The 27871-nt window shown below is 36.9% G+C and overlaps 1 protein-coding gene and 1 long non-coding RNA gene across 7 annotated transcripts in view; one reads left to right on the top strand and one right to left on the bottom strand.

The window, feature by feature from the left end:
• Positions 1 to 27871, bottom strand: part of LOC105499446 (NADH:ubiquinone oxidoreductase complex assembly factor 2) — a 235361-nt gene that overhangs the window by 184194 nt on the left and 23296 nt on the right. The gene's annotated exons all lie outside the window — the stretch shown is intronic.
• On the top strand, positions 130 to 9211 carry LOC105499444 (uncharacterized). The gene is made up of 5 exons (XR_003013666.2): positions 130 to 265; positions 4842 to 4952; positions 5919 to 6038; positions 7665 to 7739; positions 9109 to 9211. It is a non-coding gene; the product is annotated as an uncharacterized lncRNA (long non-coding RNA).

The raw sequence follows: 27871 nt of genomic DNA on the forward strand, positions 1-27871 counted from the left end.
TTAACATGCTGATTCTGAGGCCCCGTTAAATATCTGATTGTAAGCTGCTGTTTTTGTCCGGAACACAGGGAGAATGGATCTGATTTGTTTTAGAACAATCAGCACTGGAGCCATGAGAGTGAATTCCATGGCTTGAAGAAGTTGTACAGTACAACTAGTAATTAGCTGAGAACAGAGCTCTAATCAGCCCAATTACTAAAGAGATAGAAGAAAAACTACAAGACATTTTATTTCACTTCTCAAAGATTCTGTTTTAGTAGGACTGGTAGGTCCAAAATTTTGAAACTTAAAAAGTGACTTTAATTGATTTAGTTTAATTCTGATGTCACAGGTCAAGAGTATTCTAAGTATCATTGTTATAAATCTGCGCAGTCCAATGAATTAATCTCTTGAAATGCTCTTGAGGGAGGGGGTTGATTCCTTGGTGAGATTAGGAGATGTTACATACTATATGCTGCCTACTATACCCCTATACCTCTACTTTCCCTCTTGGAGAATCCCAGTGCACAATAGCAAATTAAATGCTCCAATAAGTTCTGTATTTTGTTAGATAACCTATTTAACTCTGTTCAACAAATTGTTCCCTAAACATATTTGGCTTCAGAATACATTTATCTTACAACACCTAAAATATTCTGTGATCTGAAAACACTGTTAGAGTTTTAACAAAATGTAGAAAATATTAGAATGTTGTCTTTCAATTTTCAATTTTTTTAAAAAAATGTAAGAAATCACTGTAAACCATGATGACAACAATAATAGATATGGATTAGTAGAAAAAAACACAGTAGAAGATTTACATGCCCCCTAGAAATGATAATGTACAAAGACACAAACAGCAGGAATTAAGAAACTCAAATAGAAGACACACTTAGGAAAATAAATAATAAGAGAAGAAAAACTAATAACACAGATAAGGAAGGCAGTTCATAAAAAGCCTTGGATGCTACAAAAGCAACCCTCATCCTTCAGGGCCCTAGTCAATATTTTTTCTACAGAGCTTAAAATATCTTCCTCTATGGAAGAGATAATAGAAAGAAACAAACCTGAAATTTGGAATGAGAAGGAGCTATGTTTACATTCGGGTTCTGTCACTTATTAACTAAATTAACCAGCCAATATGTGCCACAAATGGTTGATGAAAGTAATGATAAAGGTGGTAATAATACTGACTACCATTTATTGATCACTTACTACACACCAAGCCCTTTACATACTTATTTACTACTCACAATGCTTCAAGAGAGGTGGAATCATCCTCATTTTACAGGGAATGAAATTGAAGCTCAGTGCATTTAAGCAATTTTTCTAAGACCTTGAGATTGTTCTGAACATCAAGAAAAATAAGGTGTGGATGAACTATTCTAAAGGCTGTAAAGCTCCATACAAATTTTGGATGTTATTAAATAAGTATGTGAATAAATGCCTTTGCTAACTGTATACACTTGCTTGTTCATCTTTCTTACAAAGACTATTCTTTGTAGTAATATCAATTATCAAGGTTTGAGAGATGTGAACACCCATTCTGTAAGAAATAAATATTGACAGCTTCTTTCTACTATATTGTTCCAAAACCAGAGACTTAGTGTTACTAGTATTTTTGGAAGCTCTGGTGATTCAAATGCCTTGACCAAAATGATCATTAATTTTAAGTAAATAAAAGCTCAAGTTTCTATTACAATATTAACTAACTAGATGGTAATACCCATACTCCAATACATTCTCTAGACACATCCCTGGGAACAATACACTATGTTTTAAACATAGTTTTCTAATTAAAAGAATAAATGTACAAGCCCTATTGAAGCGAGAGTACATTTTATAGCCATATAGGATTTAGTATTCCAGTTGCTGGATTAAGAGTTCTAGGGGCTTAAGTGGACTATTCTGGGTCAACGCTATGAGTAATCCAGCTTATCTCAGAAAAGTTTTAACTTCTTTAGTATGTGTCTTTGATCTGAAACAGCTCCTTCCATGTCTCTCTCTATGACTGGTAGAGTTACGATGGTTATTCACCTGTAAAAGTGCCAGTTACCATGCTAGTTTGGAGAATTTCTCAGTGAGATCCCAAAGACCTAAAATAGTAGACTTAAATTTACTCAGCCTCCCATAAAATATACAAATATACATTATTTTCATGTTATTCCCTCTAAAAAATGTCTAAAACATCTGAAATCCTTCAGTTCTAATATTTAACAGTCTCAAGAATGCTTTTATTCCCTTATATGATACTCCAGTAGATTTCACAATTAAAGCTTTTGAAATACTCCACATATTGAGTAGTTTACAGTTGGTTATCCATTATATGAGACTCTTGTATTATAAAAAAATCCATTTCAGTTTTTTAAGTATTATCCTTCACATTGGGTAGCACAATATATAATTGGAATATGGTACTAACTCACTGATTTAATTCACAGGAAATCATGTTTGCTATAAGAAAGTACATGAGATATATGAACATAGAAGGGATATCTGTAAGCCAATAGCAGAGGAAAAGAGAAAAAATAAAAAAAATAAAGACAGAAAATTTAGTGAACGCAGCCACATAGGATAAATAACATAGATGCGAATAGCCCAATAAACTTCAAAGGGCTATAAAGGCACAAATATTTTACAGGATAGGCAAGTAAGCAGTGGTTGTTATTACAGTGTAAATTATCATGCCACGTCTTCAAGAAAAAAAGAAAGGATACAAGCATCGGAGATGTTTACTAAAAGTACAGATTTTAGGGCTGGGCACAGTAGCTCATGCTTGTAATCTCAGAACTTTGGGAGGCCAACGTGGAAGGATCACTTGAGGCCAGAGCTTCAGGACCAACCTGGGCAACAGAGTAAGACCTCAATCTCTTAAAATAAATAAATAAATAAATAACGAGGCATGGTGGCACATGCCTATAGTCCTAACTACTCAGGAGGCTGAAATGGGAGAAGGAAGAATCACTTGAGACCAGGAGTTTGAGAATGCTGTGAGCTATGATCCTGCCACTGCACTCCAGCCTGGGTGACAGAGCAAGATCCTGTCTCTTAAAAAAAAAAAAAAAAGTAAAGTTTTTTTTTTTTTTTTTCAAAGAAACCCAGCCATCCAGGATAATATTTTTATGGGGTTCAACATATCTGAATTCTGGTGTATTGCTATTTACATTTCACATAGGGCTGCCATAAAAATTAGTTATCTTATCCTAATCATGATGCCCCAAGGATATAACCCTTTATTTGATGGATAGTACCTTGTTTTATTCAGTGTACCAGAAAAATTTTACCTGGCTCATAAATAAAAAAGTTCTCCTTTTTTAAAATTTAAACTGGAATGGTAATAGTAATAAAAAAGAAACGTTTTTGCCATTTCAGCAACAAAACCTGAGACAATGTTCTTAGAATTCTAAGAGTTAAAAAACTTTAGAAGCAGTATATTCCAAAGGCCTTCTCAGCCAGTTTTCTAAAGTACAGAATGATCAATAAAAATCAGCCTGTAACTGTACCTTGCAAACGTCAATTGCAGAGAATCTGTGCATTCAGTGGAATGCCAAATAGTACTGGCAGACATTTATAGAAAGAGAATGCTATGTTTGCATTGTTCTGTTAATAGCATGCTAACAAGTATATTTCCTGTAGAGTCACTAATGGACAGAAAAAAATATATAATAAAGCACTGAATAGTGGACAGCCATTCATGTTCTATTGGTCTACAGTTACTAGAGAGAAGAAAGAGTAAGTCCTATAATCTTAGGAGCTGTAAAAAAGAATCCTCTCTTGTTAAATCTCAAGAGAATCTGAAGAGGGAATAAAAGAGAAAAAAGTCAGACAGATTATGCTGTCAATTTTAGTTGTCATAATGTGCTTCAGAGATAAAACATTCCTCTGAATGGCAATTGAACAGATGGAAATTTTCATTTTTGGTTAACTGGATGGAAGAATTGGACCAGTACCTAAAATGACTTTGAAATGAAGCTCAAACCCCCTCCCACAAGAAGGAAACAGATGCATCACTCCAGATACAAAATAAATTATTGAACAGTGCATATATTATATTGGCATCATTGTATCCAACTGTACATCTGCACAATGTTTTAGTCTCCTGGTGAGAGAACAGACATTTCTGAAAGGGAAAATAGGCAACTATTGAAGTGAATCAGATAAGTAGATCATTTGGGTAAGAAAAGCCAAAGTAACACTTCACTGAATTTTGAAGTTATTCATGCTGAGGAGAAGAAAGAACCATAAATTATACTGATTCCCATGTCCTTGAACTTATACATTGAATTAAATGTAGTTGATTCTGAAATATAAAATGATGTTTTCAGGATTTTCATAATCTTAAATCAGAATGAATAAGAAAAAATACGACTACTTAAGATCCTAAAGGAGTTAAGACTGAATATCCTCCTTGCTTGATCTAACAGAGAAGTAAGTGATACATTAAAGTAAAACTACAGTTCTTATTTTAAGCTAGTATTAGAGAGGACTCACAGAACAGGTAACTGAAAGAAGACTTGTTTGATGATTTAAAGTTAATAAGCAATCCTATGAGTTATGAACTAAGGAAAGAGTTGAGTTGAGCTCCTTTTGATTATCTGAAGTTCCACCTCCTATACTTTCTGACAATGCTGTCCTGGTTGGTCCTTTCACACTGCTCTCATCGTCATCTCTTGCTTATTGATAGAGCTGATCCATGTAGGTAGCTTGCACCATCCTACACTGCCACTCAGTTTTCCTATCAACCCTTTCCTCTCTTTCCCAACTCATTAAATCCTTAGTCCAGCTGCTAAGAAAATATGATGATACCAGTTTTAGAGGGCAAGTCAAATAAGAAGGATTTATCATTTTGCTTCATTTTTAAGGTGTAATATTGGTTGGCATTGGGCCAGCAGCATTGCTGTGTTATATAAGGTGACCATATAAGAAGGTTTGATCAGGGGATGTGGATGATGCCCGAGATGCCAAACCCTGAGGTTAGTACTTAAAAGAGAAAGAAGCAAAAGAACAAATGTCTTCAATATAAAAATATTTTATAGTTTAATAATAAAAATTCTGACTTTTTATTTATTAAGTTATTCATCACAAGGTTATAAGATTTTACTAAATACCTAAAGTCATAAAATATTTTCTGAGACATGACTTCTAATCAAACTACATTTAATAAGGATTCAGTATCTTAAAGACCAATTAAATTCTGTATGTCTCGACTATTAGAACAGCATAGGTGGGGAAAATACTTTCAGGGCAACCCTACAAAATACTAATGGACAGCAGACAGCACATAGGTGTGATGAATTATGAGTCTATATACATTGCTGCACAATCTTCACAATGGTTTTCCCTTCAGAAATAAAAGTTGTACGGGGAAATTATTCATTGCGTTCTCCCAATCATTTTTAAACACAGGCAAATGTGAAATAGTGAAGAGCTCATTAAAGATATAGAAGACAAATATAACCTAAAAGTAAAAGTATAAGGAGGTTGGGCCCACCTGGACTTATCAGTCAGAGAAAAGCCTTGAGGGGAATAGCTGTGGATGTGGGATAGGAGAAATAGTTAGAAGGTAATTGGGAAAGGGGAACTCAAGTTGGCTCCCTCGCTGGGGTGTTTCTGCCAAAGAAGGAGAATGAGAATAGAACCTTCAGGAATAGTATCATATGGTGGCTGGACTCCCAAAGAGAGTGCTGCTAGAAAAAGGCCATGGTATAATATGGTAATGATTCACAGATGAATAAGAGAAAGAAGTGGACCAGAAATCATATTTTGTACCTCTGCTTCATTCCAATGCTCTCTCTTATTTAAACTTAAGCTGTTCTATGGTTTCTAGGCATTCTATAACTTATTCTCTATTAGTATCTCTCAATGTTATTCTGTAATTAGTCTTATACTAATATGAGTGGAGATTTCATTAATTGATAACCTAAAGCAAACTATTTCAGAAAACATGCTACATATACCAAGTGCTCTATCTCCAGCGGTCACTGGTCATAAGACTAACAAAAGAGGCTGATGGACAAAGGAGCCAGGTGAAAATTCCTCATCTACAGGGCAAAAAGCAGGTAGGAGTTCCAGGTCTTCTTAAATGAGAACCGAAAGAGAGCCAAAAGGGTTAACCTGAAGAATGCAGTGTGTTTTCACTTCAGGTTAAGTCTGACTCTAAGTTAATTTCATTGTTGTTAGAGATAGATAATTAGCAGTCTTATTTGGATATAGTATATTTTCTTAACAAACATAATATTAACATGCCATTTACTTACCATAAACATGAAATAAATTAATTCTAAATAAAGCATTTCTAAACATCGATAATATAGCTTAGAAAGTGTTGAAAGGTAACTTCTGAACAAACAGTACACACAGAAATCTCAGGTAAATCTGATGGGGGCTGGTTTTACCTCTGTAAGTGTAAAGCCTAAAATGGGACCGAGAAAAGCTGAATTGCTATTAATGAAACCATATGTGGCAAATGAACACTAAATCTACTCATTTTCTATCAAAAAAGAGCACCAAATACTAAAGCTCTTTTAATTCCCTGGTTCATCTTTTTTGTTGGGCAGATGATTACTACATTTTTAATACTGACAAATTCCATAGTCTGTCAACCATGGATCCTTAAACACTGTGAAGATTTTATTAAACTCTTCAGCAATCAATGATAACAATTTTAATTTTTTCCTCTATCATATGGTCTTCTAAAACTTTTTTATTTTGTCCATCAAAAGTCATTATGCAAATTCCAGACCACAAAAAATTTCTCTCAATCTGGAATTCTAAACATTGTTAGTTTTTCTGATTTAGAAACAGTGAAAAACAAACACAAACAACAAAACCAAATCATACAACAAAGCAAAATAATAAGATATCTAATTTTTGGAGAACTTTCTCTAATTCCAGAATAAGGTATAGACTCCATAGCAAACATTTTCAAAAATATACTGTATGTAAAGACACTGATATTGACAGCATTCATCCAAAGTACTAGCATAACTAGTTATTCTTTCTTAAAAACTTGAGGTAAAATCCATACAACATACAATTTACCATTTTGAAGTGTACAATTCAGTGGCATTTAGCATGTTCAGAACTACTCCCTTTGTCTAGTTCCAAAACATTCTCATCACCCCAAGAGAAAAACCCATGACTATTAAGCAGCCACACTGTTTTCTTCCTTCCCCGAATCCTGGTAATTTGCTTCTCTACCAGTGAATTTATTTGTTCTGGATATTTCTTATAAACGGAATCATACAATACGTGCCCTTTTGTGTCTGGCTTCTTTACTTAGTATAACATGTTCACAGGTTCATCCACGTGGCAGCATGTATAAATTAGTACTTCATTCTTTTTATGGCTGAGTAATATTCCATTGTATGTATATACCATATTTTGTTTAAGCATTCATCCATCGATAGATGCTTGGGTTGTTTTTTGCCTTCTGGCTATTGTAAATAGTGAAGTTACGAACATTTGTGTATAGGCATTTAAGTATCTGTTTGAATTTTTGTATCTAACTGGGAGTGGAATTGCTGGTTCACCTGGTAATTCAATGTTTAACTTGAGGAACAATCAAACAATCAATATCTAGTGGGAAGACTGCTCTGTGGAAAATGTATTTGAGACCTTTTATGCTCCTTATGCATCTGGGCTAACGTGTCATTATTTTCACTCAACTTTCATTGGTCTTCTAGGATTTGAAATATACACAATCTACTACATTATAAACATTTCCCCTCGAAGCCTCCAATTCCATTTTCTCTACCACAGTAAGTCGCTTCATGTTTCATAGCATACTAAAAGTGGAAGTTGGTACAGTGCCCTCAAATTCTCAAAAATTTAAAAATATATCTCTGAATACAATGGGTCTCCTACACGAAAAAAAAATCTCACCTTAACAACAAGTTATCTAGGCAAAAAATAAAATGAAATTAAAACTTATGAAAAATTGATTTAAAATTTTACATGGTTAGGTCATACATTGAGAAGGCAGCCAGAGAAAGGTTTCATTTACTTTGTAGAATACAAAGTTGTTGGAAGGAGAAAAAAAAATGGAATTTTTACAGGAAAAAAGAATGATCACAGAGATTAGGGTTGAGTCATAGCATCTTTCACTCTGAAGAGAATACATGACTCAAACCCCTATCACATTTTATAATTTATTCATTAATAGTCAAAGACCTTTGTTAAGTAAGTCTCTGATTCCAACATTCATGCCTATTAATGGGATAAAAATCAGTTTCATCATGTTGGGAAAAAATATAATCTTACAAGCCTACTCCATCTATTAATTTTTAAAAACTACATTATAAAAGGTTATCAAGCTACTATAGTTCCAAAATATCATTACTTTCTTTTTGCTACAACAATTTATTTGGAGGTTTCACATATCTGATTTCATAATTTTCAGAAACCAAGTATCATTTGAATCATCTGTAATAATACATTCCAGAAACAAGAAAGTAATCATTAAATTTTTTTGTTTCTTCAGTATCAGTTTCTCAAAGGACACTATCAAATGTTACCAATAACAATTAGCCTTACTAAAATTAAAGATCTAAATTTGTTGGTTTATTTATTCATTCATTTAAGTTTACATTGCCCAAAATGTTCCTGAACATGTTAGCTTTTAGACAATTTAAACAGTACCTACAAATTTCATTTTGCTGGCTACAAACTTGACCCAGATTTATAGTTTGAGAATTCTAGAGTTTAAAATTTTGATTATTTTCTACCTCTAAAAGAAAAGATATAGGTTGGTACCACTTGTTGACTGGGAGGCACATTAGTGCTTTGCTGCCAATAATTTAGTAGGAAGCCTGGAAGGTGGCCAGTGAATCAAAATCTAGGATGATAAGCCTTTCCCCAAGATGGTAATACCTCATTTACAGTCAGCTATTTTACACACTTAAAAATTTTTGTCCTCTCATAAGCACATAAAGAAAGAATACAAAAGGGAGGGAATCCAAGCACAATGGAGGGAATTCAAGCACAGGGAAGTGAAGAACAGAAAAGCAGATCCTGAAAACATTTTATTTGTTTATGGGTGTAAAATAGCAGTCCTTAAACTAATTCAAAAAAGGAAAAATATAATTTTATTAGTTATGACTAATTATGCTCAATTCTTTTATTTTCTAGTTAAAAATCTAATGTCATATCAAATGTTGTGAAGACTTACCTTCCAGTTTATGAATCAAAGGTATGTTATACAAACAGAGTTTAATAAAGTTTTTAAATTCCATCATTAGCAGCATCTTTATCACACCTGTTTGATCTAAACAACCCCCTTATATGGGTGACTAAATTCTCACATTGGCTTTGACTCATTTTCCTTTCTTCTAGCTAACTTATTATTTTTACAGTATTTCCAATGTCTCCGTTATTTTACTAATGAAAACATCTTAGTGAAGTCATATACAGTTAGAAGAATACTCCACAATGGGGTCAGACAGACCTTTTTAATGAGTTACAAAAGGGACTGACTAGAAACTATAATGAAATCACCAAACCTTTATGTTGATAAACATAAGCCACATTTTTAACACACTATTTGGGCTACTGCTGTTAATATGCATCAATGCTTCTATTATAAAAACCATCTGTTTTCAGTTTGGTGAACTAGCTATAAAGCTTGATATTATTCTGATAAATAAAAGATTGTTTTTAAAAGGAAAGCAGGTGAGACAGAGGGTAGAGCATGATGGAGAAAGAGAAAGCTCCACCAATTGTCCCCCAAGAAAGGACACCAATTTAACAACCTTCTACACACAAAAAAAGAAATACCTTCATGAGAACCAAAAATCAGGTGAGCTCTCATAGTACTTGGTTTGAACTTCATATCCCTTAAAGAGGGACTGAAGAGACAAAAAATCAGGCCCTGGACTGAATTGCCAGGGCCACCCCTCCCTGACCTTAGCAATTGTATGGCACAGAACTCAGTGCTTTTCTGTTAGAACCAGAAAGCCAGACCAAACTGAGCTAAGCCCACCTTCAGAGGGAACATCAAAACCAGCCCTAGCCAGAGGGGAATCACTAATCCCAGCAGTTTGAACTTAAGTACCTGCAAACCTCACCACCAAGGCCTGTAGCACTGTGTCTCCAAGTAAGCTTGAAGGCAGTCTAGGCCATAAGGACTGCAACTCTCGGATGAGTCCTGGTGTTGAACTAGGCTCAGAGACAGTGGAATGGAAGGGCACAGTCCACTGTGGGGCAGCCAAGGGAGTGCTGGCATCACCTCTCCCCTAACCCCATGCTACACAGCTCCATGCTCCAAAAGAGACCCCTTCCTTCTGTTTGAGGAGAGGAGATGGAAGAGTGGGGAGGACTTTGTCTTACATCTAAGGTATCAGTTCAGCCAAGGCAGGACTGCACAACGATCAGAGTTGTGAGGCACCTGTTCCAGGCCCTAGCTCCCAGATGACATTTCTAGATACACCCTGGTCCAAAAGGAAACCCCCTGCCTTGAAGGAAATGACACATCCTGGCAGCATTCATAATCTGCTAACTGAAGAGCCCTTGAGCCCTGAGTAACCAGCAGAAACACCCAGGTACTACATCGAGGACCTTGGATGAGTCTCGGAGACTTGCTGGTTTCAGATACTAGCACAGCCACAGTGGGGTAGAGCACCAAGCAGGTTCTTAGACTCCCCAGTTCTAGGACTTGGCTCTTGGATGACATTTCTAGACCTACCCTGGACCAGAGGGGAGTCCACTGTCCTGAAGGGTGAGTCCTAGGCCAGACAGCATTTAACAAAAGCAGACTTAAGAGACCTTGGGCCTAAAAGAAACATCAGGGGTAGTAGTACTCCTTGTGGCCTGGGGTGGCAGTGGCCTTTGCAATTGGGAGGGACATTGGGAAGGACTGAATCTTGTGGTTTGAGTGCCAGCTCAGCCACAATACAATAGAACCCCAGGTAGACTTCTAAGGTTTTTCACTCTAGACCCTGACTCGCAGACAGTACTTCTGGACCTTGCCACTCTGAAGGAAAGGACACGGGCCTGGCTGGCTTTCACCTGCTGATTGAAGAGTCCCAGGGCCTTGAGTACACACAGGCAGTATGTAGCCAGGGAGTGGTTGCAGCAGGCCTTGGGCAAGATCCAGTGCTGTGTTGGCTTCAGGTTTGACCTAGTGTAGTCATAGTGTTCATGGCCATAGGGATGCTTGTTGCACTTCACCCCCGGCTGTAGATGGCTTAGAACAGAGAGACAGAGAGGTTCTATATGTTTGGGAGAAAGAGAAGAGAACAAGAGTCTCTGCCTGGTAATCCAGAGAATTCTCCCAGATCGTGTCCAAGACCATCAAGGCAGTACCTCTACGAATCTGCAAGAACCACAGCATTACTGAACTTGGGGTGCCCCTTAAAGCAGATACAGCTTAGAACACAACACCAAGTCCTTTCAAATATCTGGAAAGCCTTCCCAAAAAGGACAGCTAAAATAAGTCTAAACAGTGATGACTATAATACCTAACCTTCCAATGCCCAGACACTGAAGAACATCTATTTGCATCAACACCATCCAGGAAAACATGATCTCACTAAATGAACTAAATAAGGCACCAGGTAACAATTTGGGAGAAACAGAGACATGTGACCTTTCAGATGATAATTCAAAATTGCTGTATTGAGGAAACTCAAAGAAATTCAAGATAACTCAGAGAAGAAATTCTATCACATATATTTCACAAAGAGAGTGAAATAATTAAAAAGAATAAAAATTCTGGAGATGAAAAATTCAATGGGCATACTGAGGAATGCAGCAGAGTCCTTTGACAGCAGAACTGATCAAACAAAAGAAAGAATTAGTGAGCTTGAAGATAGGCTATTTGAAAATACACAATCAGAGGAGACAAAAGAAAAAAAATAAAAAACAATGAAGTAAGCCTATAGGATCTAGAAAATAGCCTGAAAAGGGCAAATTTAAGAATTACTGGCCTTAACGAGGAGGCAGAAAGAGATAAAAGTGGAAAATTTATTCAAAAGGATAACAACACAAAACTACTCAAACCTAGAGAAAGATATCAGTATCCAAGTACAAGAAGGTTATAGAACACCAAGCAGATTTAACCCAAAGAAGACTACTTCAAGACATTTAATAATAAAACTTGCAAAGGTCAGGGATAAAGAAAGGATCCTAAAAGCAACAAAAGAAAATAAACAACATACAAGGCAGCTCCAATATTAATGGTAGCGGCAGTCATCTGGAGTGGTTGCTGCCATCACCCAGTCCACAGCAGGGAAGCATGGCCAGGGCTACACACTCCACAGACCCTTGCAGGAGCTGGGAAAAAGTGGGACCCCTGCTCCTTCCACATTGGTGGAGCGGGAGTTCCCTAGGTGCAGCTGCAGCTGCCCAAGTGACAGAGTTGTGGCTGTGGACCCGGGCCTCCCACTCCTGGAGCAGACAGGAGCCACGCTTTCCCAGGTGCAGCTACAGCCACCCAAGCCACAGCTGCAGAGCTGGGCATCTGTGCACTCTCAGGAGACTGAGAAGGCTCCTCCTGCCCCAACAGGCTCAGAAGTGTCTGCTCCCACTCCAGGTGCCTGCTCCTATCTTGAAGCAAGTTTGGGACTGAGCCCAGGCACTGTCATAGCCTAGCTGGGTGTGTGCCATGATCAGGGCACTGCTGATACCAGCCCCCTGCCACCTCGGACCCCTCTGGACTTTGGGCACCAACGAGCATGGGAGGGAAGCCATGGGGGGCTGAGGGCAGCTCAGTGCTGGCCTGCAGGTGCCCCCTGGCATGAACAGCCTGGACAGAAGGGAGCAGGTCCCCAGTGAGGCCCCAACTTCAGGCCAGGCAGGGCCTAAAGGTTGGGGGCCAGGCTGCCAGTCCTGCAGACCAGAGAGGGAATTTATGGTGCCTTTTCAGGACCTGCTCATGGCCACCCATGGACAAACTGGCAGGCACTTCCTCCCCTCTGAGACCCATAAAAGCCCTGGGCTCAGCCAGAGCTGAGCAGACACCAGGACAACAAGCTGCAGAGAGGAGCTACCCACTCCAGGGATTCCTCTCTGCTGAGAGCTACAGATGTTGGGGTGACCAGCTACTGAGAGGAGCTATCCATTCCAGGGCCTCCTCTCTGCTGACAGCTGCAGATGTCAGGATGACCACCTGCAGAGAGTAACTACCCACTCCGGGGTCTCCTATCTGCTGAGGGTTAAACACTCAGCATGATGACTAGACTGCAGAGAGGAGCTACCCACTCCAGGGCCTCATCTGAGCTATTCTGTCACTCATTGAAACTCCTCTTCACCTTGCTCACCCTCCACTTGTCCACATACCTCATTCTTCCTGGACTCAGGAGAACTTGGGACCTGCCAAATGGCAGAACTGAAATAGCTGTAACACGAGCAGGGCTGAAACACACCCCATGCTCACCATATTGTGGGTGAACAGAAGAGCTGCAGCTCTTCAGGGAGCCCAGACCTGGGAACACCCAAGTCAGGGCTGTGACTCCCTCTTTGGGGCCCTGAGGTACCTGGAGTATTTAAGCTGCTGGGCGACACAACTTTCCCCAGTGACAGTTATGGAAGCTGCTTGCGATGTGGTCTAGCTGCAGCATAACAAAGAGCCGGAGTCCATGCTGCACCTGGAGCTGCCCGCCCTGCTGCAGCAGCTGGTGTGCCTGACTGTGCGCAGTGGCTGCACCTCACGCTCACTAGCTCACATACCTCTTGTGGCTCCATGTCTGGCTCATCCTTGGCAGGCATGGGATCCAGACTAGTAGCCTGAGCCAAGCATGGCCTTCCAGGTCCAGTGTGTGGAACGAGACCAGTGGGCCCACGAAAAACTCAGGCAAAGGCACCACGGGCCAAAGAGGTTTCTGGCCAGAAAAGTGACACCTTAAGGATCCTGCAAGAAGATGTCTGGCAGCCAACTTTTCAGTGAAAACCTTACAGGACAGGAGAGAGAGGCCTGATATATTTAAAGTTCTACAGGAAATTTTTTTTTTTACCCTAGAATAGCATATCTAGTGAAAAGATTCTTCAAACATGAAGAAGAAATAATGTTCCAGACAAAAAAAAGCTGAGGGGTTTCATCAATACCAGAGCTGTCCTACAAGAAATGCTAAAGGGAATACTTCTATCAGAAAGGACATTAATGAGCAATAATCACCAGAAGGTACAAAACTCAATGGATATATAAGTCCACAGAAAAACACAGAATATTATAACACTGTAACTGTGGTATAGAAACACTAAATGATGAATTAAATAAGTAGAAAGACTAAACGATGAATTAATCAAAAATAATGTCTCACCATATATAAAAATAAAATCAAAATGGATTAAACTTACATTGAAACCTCAAGCTATGAAACTATTATACTAAAAGAAAACAGTAGGGAAACTCTCCAGGACATTGGACTGAGTAAAGATTTCTTGAGTAATTACCCCACAAGCACAGACATCCAAAGCAAAAAGGGACAAATGGGATCACATCAAGTCAAAATGCTTCTGCACAGCAAAGGATACAATCAACAAAGAGAAGAGACAACCCACAGAATAAGAGAAAATATTTGTCAACTACCATCTGACAAGGGATTAATGACCAGAGTATACACAAAGAGCTCAAACAAATCTACAGGGGAAAATCCAATAATTAGATCAAAAAATGGGCAAAGATTTGAATAGACATTTCTCAAAAGAAGACATATAAATGGTAAATAGGCATATGAAAGAGTGTTCAACATCATTGATCATTAAAGAAATCCAAATCAAAACTACAATAAGATATCATGTCACCCCAGTTAAAATGGCTTATATCCAAGACAGGCAATAACAAACGCTGGCAAGGATGTGGAGAAGGAACCCTTGTACACTGTTGGTGGGAATGTGAATTAGTACGACCACTATGGAGAACAGTCTGGAGATTCTTCAAAAAAACTAAAAATTGAGCCACCATATGATCTGGCAATCCCTCCCCTAGGTACATGCCCCAAACAAATGGAACCAGTGTATCAAAGAGATATCTGCCATATTTATTGCAGCACTATTTACAATAGCCAAGATTTGGAAGTCACCTAAGTGTACATTAACAGATGAATGAATAAAAAAATGTGGTACATATACACAATGGAATACTATTCAGCCATAAAAAAGGTGATACTGTCATTTGCAACAATATTAATGGAACTGGAGATTGCTATGTTAAGTGAAATAAGCCAGGCACAGAAAAACAATGTAATAAAAACAATGTTTTTATCACGTTTATCACATCTTCTCACTTATTTGTGGGATCTCAAAATCAAAATTGAACTCATGGAGCTAAACAGTGGAAGGATGGTTACCAGAGGCTGTGAAGGGTGGTAGGGTAAGTAGGGATAGTTAATGGGTATAAAAAAGAGTTAAAAAGAATGAATAAGACCTACTATTGATAGGACAATAGGGTGACTATAGTCAATAATAATTTTTAAATAACTTAAAGAATGTGATTGATTGTTTGCAACTCAAAGTATAAATGTATGAGAAAATGGATACCCTACTCTCCATGATGTGCTTATTTCACATTGCATGCCTGTATAAATAATCTCATGTACCCCATAAATATATATACCTACTACATACCCACAAAAATTTTTAAAAACATTTTTTTAAATTTAAAATAAATAAAAGAAAAACAGGTGAAACATTATAAATGCATCAGACTGCAACACGTATTAATGGCATTAAGAAAATTTTCAACTAGTTCAAAGGAAAAGTGTTAATTGGTCTTTTTTGTGGTATCCATTAATAAAAAGTAGCGTAGTAAAAAATCACTTTGAAAATTGTTTTTGTTCAACTATACCAGGAAAATACAGCCTGAGTTCGTAGGAGCTCTAGGCTAGTCATAAGCTCTCCAAATCTCAACTGCCTCATCCATAAATGAAGAAAAGGACACATCCAAAAGGCTCTGCATTTGTCAATGTTTGCCTCCATATCTGGGAGGCAATAACAGCGTGTTACAGTTACACACACATGTCTAGAAATATACAAAATTAAAAATTTTAATAATAATGATTTATCTTTCATCTTCAAGGTGGTTATGTGGTTTCTGAAACAAAATTGGAGTAAAAACATTTAAATTAGAAATACTTTTTAATATAAATTATGCTTAGACTTTTTGTAAAAATTTGCTATATAGAAAACTACAAATACAAAGTCAATCCTCTCATGTGAAAACATGAAAGATCAAGGCAGGAGGATTACTTGAGCCAAGTAATTCAAGACCAGCCTGAGCAACATAGCTAGATGCTATTTTAATAAATACATAAAATAATTTTAAAATGCACCTAACATTTATATATTCTACTTCTACATTTAATACCTTATCAATTGCTCATAATTTCACTTTTTAATTTTAGGGGTACATAGTAAGAACATATATGGGGTACATATTTTGATAAGGCATATAATATGTAATAATCACATCACAATAAACAGGATATCCATCACCTCAACCACTTACCCTTTGTGTTATAAACAATCCAGTTATACCTTTTTTTTTTTTGAGACAGAGTCTCGCTCTGTCGCCCAGGCTGGAGCGATCTAGGCTCACTGCAAGCTCTCCCTCTCGGGTTCACACCATTCTCCTGCCTCAGCCTCCGGAGTAACTAGGACTATAGGTACCCGCCACCATGCCCGGCTAATTTTTTTGTATTTTTAGTAGAGATAGGGTTTCACCATGTTAGCCAGGATGGTCTCAATCTCCTGACCTCGTGATCTGCCCACCTCAGCCTCGCAAAGTGCTGGGATTACAGGCGTGAGCCACCATGCCCAGTCACAGTCCAGTTATACTCTTTTAGTTATTGTGAAAAGTACAATAAATTATAGTTGACTGTAGTCATGCTATTTTGCTATCAAATACTAGGTCTTAGTCATTCTGTATATTTTTGCAACCATTAACAACTCCACTCCTCCCCGGAACCCTTCCTAACCTCTGGTAACCATCATTCTACTCTCTACCTTCGTGAGTTCAATACTTTAATTTTTAGCTCCCCAAAATAAGTGAGAACATATGAAGTTTGTCTTTCTGTGCCTGGCTTATTTCACTTAATAAATGTCCTCTAGTTTCATCTATGTTGTTGCAAATGACAGGATCACATTCTTTTTTATGGCTTAATAGTACTCCATTTTATATATGTACCACATTTTCTTTTTAAAAAATATTTCTCTTAACTTCTACTTTAGGTTCAAGAATGTATATACACATTTGGAATATAGGCAAACTCAGCTCATGGGGGTTTGGTGTACAGACTATTTTGTCACCAGATATTAAGCATAGTACCCGATAGGTATTTTTTCTGATCCTGTTCCTCCTCCGACTCTCCGACCTCAAGTTTGCCCCAGTGTCTGTTGTTCCCCTTGTTGTGTCCATGTGCCTTGTTACTTAGCTCCCATTCATAAGAGACAACATGCAGTATTTGGTTTTCTGTTCCTGTGTTAGTTTGCTAAGAATAATGGTCTTCAATTCCATCCATGTTGCTGAGAAGGACATTTTGTTTTTTATGACTGCATAATATTCCATGGTGTATATGCACTCCATTTACTTTACTCAGTCTGCCATTCACGGGTGCTTGACTCCATGTCTTTGCTATTGTGAATAGTGCTGCAATGAACACACAAGTGTATATGTTTTACGGTAGAACGATTTATATTCCTTGGGGTATATACCCAATAATGAGATGGCTGGGTTTTAAAATAGTTCTAAGTTCTTTGAGGAGTTGCCACACTGATTTCCACAATGGGTGAACTAATTTACACTCCCACCAGCAGTGTATAGGTGTTCACTCTTCTCTGCAACCCCTCCAGCATCTGTAATTCTTTTATTTTTAAAATAATAGCCATTCTGACTAATATGAGATATCACACTGTGGTTTTGATTTGTATTTCTCTAATTATTACTGATGTACAGCATTTTTTCATATGCTTGTTGGCTGCATGTATGTCTTCTTTTGAAAAACATCTGTCCATGTGTTTGGGTTTTGCTTATAAAATTTGTTTAATTTTAATTTTCCGTACAGATTCTGGATAGTAGACCTTTGTCAGAAGCACAGTTTGCAAATATTTTCTCCCATTTTGCAGATTGTCTGTTTACTCTGTGATAGTTTCTTTTGCTGTGCAGAAGCTCTTCAGTTTAATTAGATCCCATTTCTCAATTTTTGCTTTGCTTGAAATTGCTTTTGGTGTCCTTGTCATAAAATATTTGCCAGTTCCTATGTCCAGAACGGTATTGCCTAGGTTATCTTACAGGGTATTATAGTTTTAGGTTTTGCATTTACAGCTTTACATTCTTGAGTTGGCTTTTGTATAAGGCGTAAGAAAGGGGTCCAATTTCAATCTTCCACATATACCTAGCCAGTTATCCCAGCATCATTTGTAGAATGGGGAGTCCTTTCCCCATTGCTTGTTTTTGTCAGCCGTGCCAAAGATCAGATGGTTGTAGGTGTGTGGCATTATTTCTGGGCTCTCTATTCTGTTCCATTGGCTTATGTGCTTGTTTTTATACCAGTACCATACTATTTTGGTTACTACAGCCCTGTGGGTGTAGTTTGAAGTCAGGTAACATTATGCCTCCAGCTTTGTTCTTTACGCTTAGGATTGCTTTGGCAATTCGGGCTCTTTTTTGGTTCCATATGAATTTTATAATAGTTTTTTTCTAGTTCCATGAATAAGGATATTGTTCCTTTGATTAGAATCACACTGAATCTGCAAATTGAGTTGAGCAGTATGGCCATTTTTTAAAATACTGGTTTTTCCTATCAGTGAACACGGAATGTTTTCTCATTTCTTTGTATCATTTCTAATTTCTTTGAGCAGTGTTGGTAATTCTCATTGTAGAGATCTTTTACATCCCTGGTTAGCTGTATTCCTAGGTATTTTATTCTTTTTCTGTCAGTTGTGAATGGGATTGCATTCCTGATTTGGCTCTTCACTTGTGTGTTGGTGTAAAAAAATGCCACTAATTTTTGTACATTGATTTTGTATCGTGAAACTTTGCTAAAGTTGTTTATCAGCTCAAGTTGCTTTTTGGCCAGGATTATGGGATTTTCTAAATATAGAACCATGTCATCTGCAAACAGATAGTCTGACTTCCTCTTTGCCTATTTGGGTGCCTTTTATTTCTTTTTGTTGCCTGATTGCCCTGGCCGGGACTTCCAGTGTTATGTTTAATAGGAGTGGTGAGAGAGGGCATTATGGTCTTTTGCCAGTTTTCAAGGAGAATGCTTCCAGCGTTCAGTATAATGTTGGCTGAGGGTATGTCATAGTTGGCTCTTATTATTTGCATTCCTTCAATGCCTAATTTATTGAGTTTTTAACATGAAAGGATGTTCAATTTTTATCAAAAGTCTTTTCTGCATCTATTGAGATAATCACGTGGGTTTTAGTTCTGTTATGTAACGAATCATATTTATTGGTTTATGTATTTTGAGCCAACTTTGTCCCAGGGATAAAACCTACTTGATCATGGTGGATTACCATTTTGATATGCTGCTCGATTGGATTTGCTAGTATTTTGTTGAGGATTTTTGCATTTGTATTCATGAAAGATATTGGCCTGAACTTTTATTGCTACTGTTGTTGTTGTATCTGTGCCAATTTTGGAATCAGAATAATGCTGGTTTCATAGAATGAGTTGGGAAGAAATCCCTTCTCAATTTTTTGGAATATTTTCAGTAGGGATGGTACCAGCTCTTCTTTATACCTCTGGTAGAATTTAGCCAAGAATCTGTCTCATCCTGGGCTTTTTTGTTGGGGTTGGTAGGCTATTTATTACTGATTCAATTTTGGAGCTCATTATCGGTCTGTTCAGGGATTCAATTTCTTCCTGGTTCAGTCTTGGGAGAATGTATGTGTCCAGGAATTTAGCCATTTCTTCTAGAGTTTCTAGTTTGTATACATAGAGGTATTCATAGTAGTCTCTGATGGTGATCTATATTTCTGTGGTGTCAGTGGTAACATTCTCTTTCTCAATTCTAATTTTGTTTATTTGGATCTTCTCTCTTTTCTTCTTTGTGTAGTTAACAGTCTATCTATATTAATAATTCTTTCAAAAAACTATCTCCTGGTCCTTCTATGGTTTTTCATGTTTCAGTCTCCTTCAGTTCAGCTCTAATTTTGCTTTTTTGTCTTCTGCTAGCTCTGAGGTTGGTTTGCTCTTACCTCTCTAGTTCTTCTAGTTGTGACATTAGGTTGTTAATTTGAGAACTTTCTAATTTTTGATGTGAGTGTTTAGTGCCAGAAATTTCCCTCTTAATGCTGCCATACCTATACCCCAGAGATTCTAGTATGTTGTATCTTTGTTCTCATTAGTTTCAACGACTTCTTGTTTTCTGCCTTAATTTCATTATTTACTAAGAAGTCATTCAGGAGCATGTTTAATTCCCATATAACTGTATAGCTTTGACTGATTTTCTTCAAATTAAATTCCATTTTTATTGTACAATGTACCACATTTTATCCAGTCATCTCTTGATGGACACTTAGCTTGCTTCCAAATCTTAGCTATTGTGAATAGTGCTACAATGAACGCAGGCGTGTAGATATCTCTTTGATATACTGATTTCCTTCCTTTTGGGTATACACATAACAGTAATATTGCTGGAGCACATGGTAGCCCTACTTTTAGTTTTTTGAGGAGCCTCCAAACCCTCCTCCATAGTGATAATACTATTTTACAATACCATCAGTATGGTACAAGGGTTCCCTTTTCTTCACATCCTCTCCAGTGTGTTATTGCCTGTCTTTTGGATATAAGCCATTTAGCTGGATGAGATATCTCCCTGTAGTTCTGATTTTAATTTTTCTCATAATCAGTGATATTGTTTGTTTGGCCATGTCCCCACCCAGATCTCATCTTGAATTGTAACTCCCACAATTCCTACATGTGGGTAGCTTTTCATTTACTTCTTTGCTGTTTGTATGCTTTCTTTTGTTCTTTTAGATCTTAGTATCTAAAAGAAAATAATTTGTGAAAATGGCATTTCCAAGAAAATAAAGTCTATTAATTAAAACACAAACACAGACAAACTTCCAGTAAATACCTGGCACAGAGAAGATAGATGTTCAATAATTATTTACTAAAAAGATGAATGAAAGTGGCAGAAGCTGGCCCTGGTTTTGATGGACTGCTCATTTCTCCTTCTATTATACCATCTGCCTCCCTAAATACCACATAGCCATAGAACAACGTATCAGGTTCCTTAAGAAAAAGAAAAAGGCACTGCTGGGAACAGTTACTAAATATAGGTTCATTTAAAATGCACAATAGGAAGGTTCAGAAAATACATACTAAAAAGAAAAGTGAAAATCAAATTTTAGAGGTAAAATGACAAGAAAATCTTTTAAACTTAAAGTGAAACTATCTCAAGGGCTTTTATATCCTCAAAGAAACTACTTTTTATTCTTCTACTGCTTAAGAGAGAGGCCAGCAGAAGCACTGCAAGAAATGAGACAAGGTAAGCCAAAGTCTACCCCCATGGGGTCCATTTCTTTCAATTTAAAAAACACTGACTAAATATCAACTATACGTTAAGGATCATCATGAGTGCTGAGGACAGAAAGACTATTAATATGTGAATATTAGTGTAGAAGAGTCTGACAAATTTAAAGAAATGAATGAGTCTAAGGGCATACATAAAACCTAAAAAAGCTTTAAGCTTACACATTAAGAGAAGCTAAAAAAAAAAAATAACACATACATTCTAATCAAAGTCTACTTCATTTGATACTAGAATTAGAGACGTTATTACAACAAAAAATTACCGTTAAATTTTTTAAAAAATTTACACCTAGTAATATGTTCTTTAAAAAGTTCTTTATTATTTTTGAAACTGTTAGTGAATTTATTTACTTTATAGCAGACCCTTATAACTACCAATCCCAAAGACAATATTATGTGGAAACCCAGTATACAAAATTAGAACAAAGATTAGCAGTTCTTTTAAAACAAGTGATGGCCAGAGGCCACGCTATTTGCATCATCTTCATCCTGCTCATATGCCAAGGGCACCAAATTGACAACAACTACTTTAAAAGTATTGTATTGCTACTTATAATTTAATTCCACAAACTGCTCCCGTCATTGTTATCAATGACCTACATGTTGCTAAACCCAGTTCTTAATTCTAACGGCATATCGTACTTGAACTATCAGTAGCATCAGTACCATTTTTCCTCCCTTCCTTTCCCTCCCTTCTTGTTAAAAAAATTTATTTGGTTTCCAGGGCACCTGACTTTCATAATTTTCCCTCTACTTTATGGATCACTCCTTTTTGACCAAGGAGTCAGCTACTGATTGGCAAATATTTCTTGAGTAATACCCTACAAGTGCAGGCAACCAAAGCAAATTAGTAAATGATCAAAGTTAACATCACCATTGATGGGAAAAATCAGTATCATGTCCCTCTTGATATAGTGACTGAGAACACATCACTTCTGTGGTATTCCTGCAAAAAATACATAGGTTAAATCTAGTCATGAGAAAATAATCAAACAAAATCAAATAAGAGATAGTCTACAAAATAACTAACTTTTTATACTCTTCAAAAACATCAATGTCATGAAATACAAGGACAGGTTAAGGAACTGTTCCAGATTAAAGAAAATTAAAGAAAGGCGAATGTAATGAATGAGGCAACATATTCTTTTGCTATAAAGGACATTATAGAAACACTTCACAAAATTTGGTTAAGGTCTGATATAGTTTGGATATGCATACCCTTTAAATCTTATGTTGAAATGTAATCCCCATTATTGGAGGTGGGGCCTAGTGGGAGGTGTTTGGGTCATGGGGGAGGGTCCCTCGTGGCTTGGTGCTGTCCTCACAATAGTGAGTTCCCACTAGATCCAACTGTTTAAAAGTACGTGGCACCTCTCTCCTACTCTTGCTTCTGTTCTTGCCACGTGACATGCAAGCTCCCACTTCACCTTCTTCCATAAGTAAAAGTTTCCTGAGACCTCCTCAAAAGTTGAGCAGATTCTAGCACCATGCTTGTATAGCCTGTGGAACTGTGCTTTTCTTTACAAATTACCCAGTCTCAGGTATTTCTTTATAGCAACGCAAAAATGACCTAGCACAAGGTCTATAAATTAGATACTGAAATCAGGTATTGAATCAATGTTAATTTCCTGATTTTAATCACTCTACTATGGTTATGTAAAAGAATTGCCACATTCAGGGATAATATGGTGCAAACAGTATCTACAATATACTATCAAATGTCTCAGTAAAAAAATGTGACAGGTGACACACCAAGATGGCAGAGTAGGAGATACCAGCCTTCATCCCCACAGGAGAAAAAAAAAAAAAGAAAAAACAAATATAGACAGCAATTCACAGAACAAAATAGCCCAGGGAGAGTGTAAGGCCTCATTTAAGAATCTGTAGCAATACAATGAAGCAAAAAAACAAAGAATATCCACAAAGCAAGGATCACTGGTGGGATCAAAACACCTAAGATGGCAGGAGACAGCTAGAAACAAATAAGAAAGGCAGAGGCTACAAGTATCAATCACAAAGTCCCCCACAGCCTGCTCCACAGAGGACACCAGCATCTTTTGCCACTGAGGTAACCAATAATAATTCAAGCCAGGAAACTCCAAAAAGTGAGAAGTGGCTGCACACAAGAAGCAGCTACTGCTGTGCTGCTCCTGGACCAAGGTGGGCACTTCTCCCAATCACATGTACTCCTGATTCCCCAAGCCATGGCCACTCTGTGAGTGTCACACATCAGACCCCAGGTCTATGCCTGCACTATGCCCACCCATGACTCAGACAACATTGCCACCACAAGCACAAGTGAGCCCATAACTGAGACCTAATACCAGGAAGAATTCCCTCAGGTACCACTTCACCAGTGGGGACAAAAAAAGATTGAGAGGACCCTAGCAGGCACTGACATAGGAGATCCCAATAGCCCTTGCCACTGTTGTAGAAATACACAACGTTAGCTGCTGAGGATTCCTGCAAACTTTGTCAATGGCAACCACAGCTGACAAAGTGATGCAGAGACTAAACTGCTGCATCATCACCGTTGCCAGAACCACTACACCCCACCAAGCCAAGACCTATAAACTCTCTTATAGGAAAAGTTATTTCCCCTCCACAACCAGTCTATAAAGTCTGGAAGAGGTAACTGTTCCACCAAATGTGCAGACATCAATGTAAGACAACAAGAAACTTGAAAAACTATGGAAGCATATCACCAGAAAAAGAACACAATTATTTCTCAATTGGTGAACCCCCAAAAAATAAAAATCAATGAACTGTCCAACAAAAAATTAAAATAGGAATTTCATCAAACAAGAAAATGCAAAGAAATAATTTAACAAAAATAAAGAAAACAAAAAATGAACAAAATGAAAAATTTATGAGATTAAAAGCATTTAAAAAATACATTATGGAGGTGAAGAATACAATGAATAAAATGAAAACTATAATAGGAAGCATCACCATTAAAACTCATAAAGCAAGTCAGGTAAGGTGGCACATGGCTGTAGTCCCAGCTACCAGGGAGCCTGAGGTGGGAAGATCATTTGAAACCAACCAAGGCAACACAGCAAGGCTCCATCTCTTTTAAAAAACTAACAACAACAACAACAACAACAACAACAAAAACCGATCAAGCAGAAGAATCTGTGAATTCAAATATGGGTTATTTGAAAATATATAGTCTGAGGAAAAAAAGATTAAATAATGAAAAGAAGTGAAGAACGCCTATAGAATTTGTGAGGCAGAAACAGAGAAAACCATTGCATTATAGGAGGTAAGACAGAAAGGAGTAGGAAGCTTACTGAAAGAAACAATAGCTTAAAATGTCCCAAAAATAAAGAAAGATGTAAATATCCAGGTATAGGAAGGTCAAAGATTTCCAATCAAATTGAACACAAAAAAAGACCATACTAAGACACATTGCAGTTATGGTGTCAAAAATCAAAGACAAAGAGAGGATCCCAAAAGCAGTAAAAGAAAAGCAGTACATCACTCATAAGAAAATTCTAATAAGGCTGTCAGTGGATTTCTCAGCAGAAACCTTATAGGCCAGGAGGAAGTGGAATTATATATTAAAGGACTAAAGAAAAATAACTGCCAACCAAGAATACTTTACTTGGCAAAGCTGTTCTTCAGCAATGAAGGAAAGACAGGAAAACAAAAGTTAAGAGAGTTCATCACCATTAGACCGGCCTTACAACAAATGCTAAACAGAGTTCTTCAACTTGGGGAAAAAAAGATACTAATTAGTAATGTGAAAATATGTGGTAGAAGTAAGTATACAGTCAAATTAAAAATACTCAAATATTGTAATGGTAGTGTGTGAACCTTCAGTATAAAGGCTAAAAGGTTAAAAACTAAAGGTTAAGATAAAGGCTATATTAATTTTTAAGAGAACCACAATATAAAAAGATGTAAATTGTAGGATCAAAAACGTAAAATGTAAGAGAGTTGGAGTAAAATCATCGTTATTTTATGCAAACAAAGTTAAGTTGTTATCAGCTTTAGATATCCTGTTGTAACTATATTTTCAGTAAGCCTCATTATAACCACAAACACCTATAATAGATACAGAAAATATAAAAAGTAAAAAATCAAAACATATCACTACAGAAATTTATCTAATAACATCGGAAGACAGTAAGAGTAAGAAAGAAACAAAGAATCTATAAACAACCAGAAGACAGTTAAGAAAACTGCAGTAGTAAATCCTTATCAATAATTATTGTGAATTAAAATCTGTAATGAAAACACATATTGTCGCTGAATAAATTTTTAACAAAAACAAGACCCAACTATATGCTGCTTAATAGAGACATTCATGGCTGGGTGTGGTGGCTCACACCTGTAATCCCAGCACTTTGGGAGGCTGAGGTGGGCAGACCATGAGATCAGGAGTTCAAGACCAGTCAGACCAACATGGTGAAATCCCATCTCTACTAAAGATACAAAGAATTAGCCAGGCGTGGTGGCCACATGCCTGTAATCCCAGCTACTCGGGAGGCTGAGGCAGGAGAATAGCTTGAACCTAAGAGGCAGAGGTTGCAGCGAGCCGAGATTGAGCCATTGTGCTCCAGCCTGGGCAACAGGGCAAGATTCCATTTCAAAAAAAAATAGAGACATTCATTTCACCTTGATGGACATACACAGGTTGAAAATGAAGCAATGAAAAAGATATTTCATAAAAATGAAAACCAAAAGAGAGTGAGTGTAGCTATATTTGTATGAGATAAAATAGACATTAAGTCAAAAGCAGTAAGAGACCAAAAAAAAGGTGTTATATAATGACAAAGAGGTCAACTCACCAAGATAAAAGAGGTCAACTCACCAAAATAACAATACTAAATAGATGTACACCAAACATTAGAGCACCTAAGTATAAAAAGCAAATATTAATAGATCTCAAGAGAGAGACAAACTGCAATACAATGATAGTAGGGACTTCACTATCTCAATTTGAACAACGGATAAACGATCCAGATAGAAAATCATAAGAAAACACTGGGCCTGACGCATGCTTTACACCAAACACACAGTAGACATATAGAAAGCAATCCATCTGACAGCTGCATAATTCATTCTTCTGATGTGCACAGTGAACATTCACCAGGATAGATCAGACAGTAGGCCACAAAACAAGTCTCAACAAATATATGACAAAAATCATATCAAGTATCCTTCCTAACACAATGGTATAAAACTAGAAATCAGTATCAGGAAGAAAACCAGAAAATTTACAAATACATGGAAATGAAACAACAGGTTCCTGCGTCAAAGAAGAAAATTAAAAGGAAAATTAAAAATATCTGAGACAGACACAAATTAAAGCCAGAGTAATAAAGAAAAAGAGAAAACTCAAATAAATAAAATCAGAAATGAAAAAGCAGACATCACAACTAATATCACAGAAATTCAAAGGATCATTAACAGCTACTATGAGCTACTATATGACAATAAATTGGAAAACCTAGAAGAAATGGATAAATTCCTCAGACATATACAACTTACCAAGACTGAATCATGAAGAAATCCAAAACATGAAAAGACCAATAACAAGTAATGAGATCAAAGTCATGATAAAAAGTTTCCCAGCAAAGAAAAGCCTAGGACTGGTGATTTTGCTGCTGAATTCTACTAAAAACTCAAAGAACAGATACCAGTCCTACTCAAACTACTTGGAAAAACAGAAGAGGAGGGAATACTTCCAAACTCATTCTACAAGGCCAGTATTAACCTGATACCAAAACTAGATAAAGGCACATCAAAAAAGGGAAACTACAGTCCAATGTCACTGATGAATATTGATGCAAAATCCTGAACAAATACTAACAAACTGAATTCAAGAACACATTAAAAAATTATTAATTGTGACTAAGTGCTATTCATTCCAGGGATGCAAATATGGTTCAAAATACGCAAATCAATTAATGTGATAGATTCTATCAACAGAATAAAGAGGAAAAGTCATATGATTATTTCAACTGAGGCTAAGACAGCATTTGATAAAATTCAATATCCCTTCATGATCAAAATCCTCAACACACAAGGTATAAAAGGAACATACCCCAACATGACATTAACAAAAGCCATATATGAGAGACCTACAGCTATCATATTGAATGGAGAAAAACTAAACGCCTTTCCACTGAGATCTGGAATACAACAAGGATGCCCACTGTCACCACTGTTATTTAACACAGTACTTGAAGTCCTAGCTAGAGCAATCAGGCAAGAGAAAGAAATAAAGGGCATCCAAATTGAAAAGGAAGAAGTCAAATTATTCTTGTTTGCAAATGATATGATCTTATATTTGGAATAACCTAAATACTCCACCAAAAATCTATTGAAATTGAAAAATAAATTAAGTTGTGGGATACAAAATCAACATACAAGAAAATCAGTAGCAAACAATCTTCAAAAGAAATC

Source organism: Macaca nemestrina, chromosome 6, assembly GCF_043159975.1.
Source record: "Macaca nemestrina isolate mMacNem1 chromosome 6, mMacNem.hap1, whole genome shotgun sequence".
Classification (NCBI taxonomy): domain Eukaryota; kingdom Metazoa; phylum Chordata; class Mammalia; order Primates; family Cercopithecidae; genus Macaca; species Macaca nemestrina.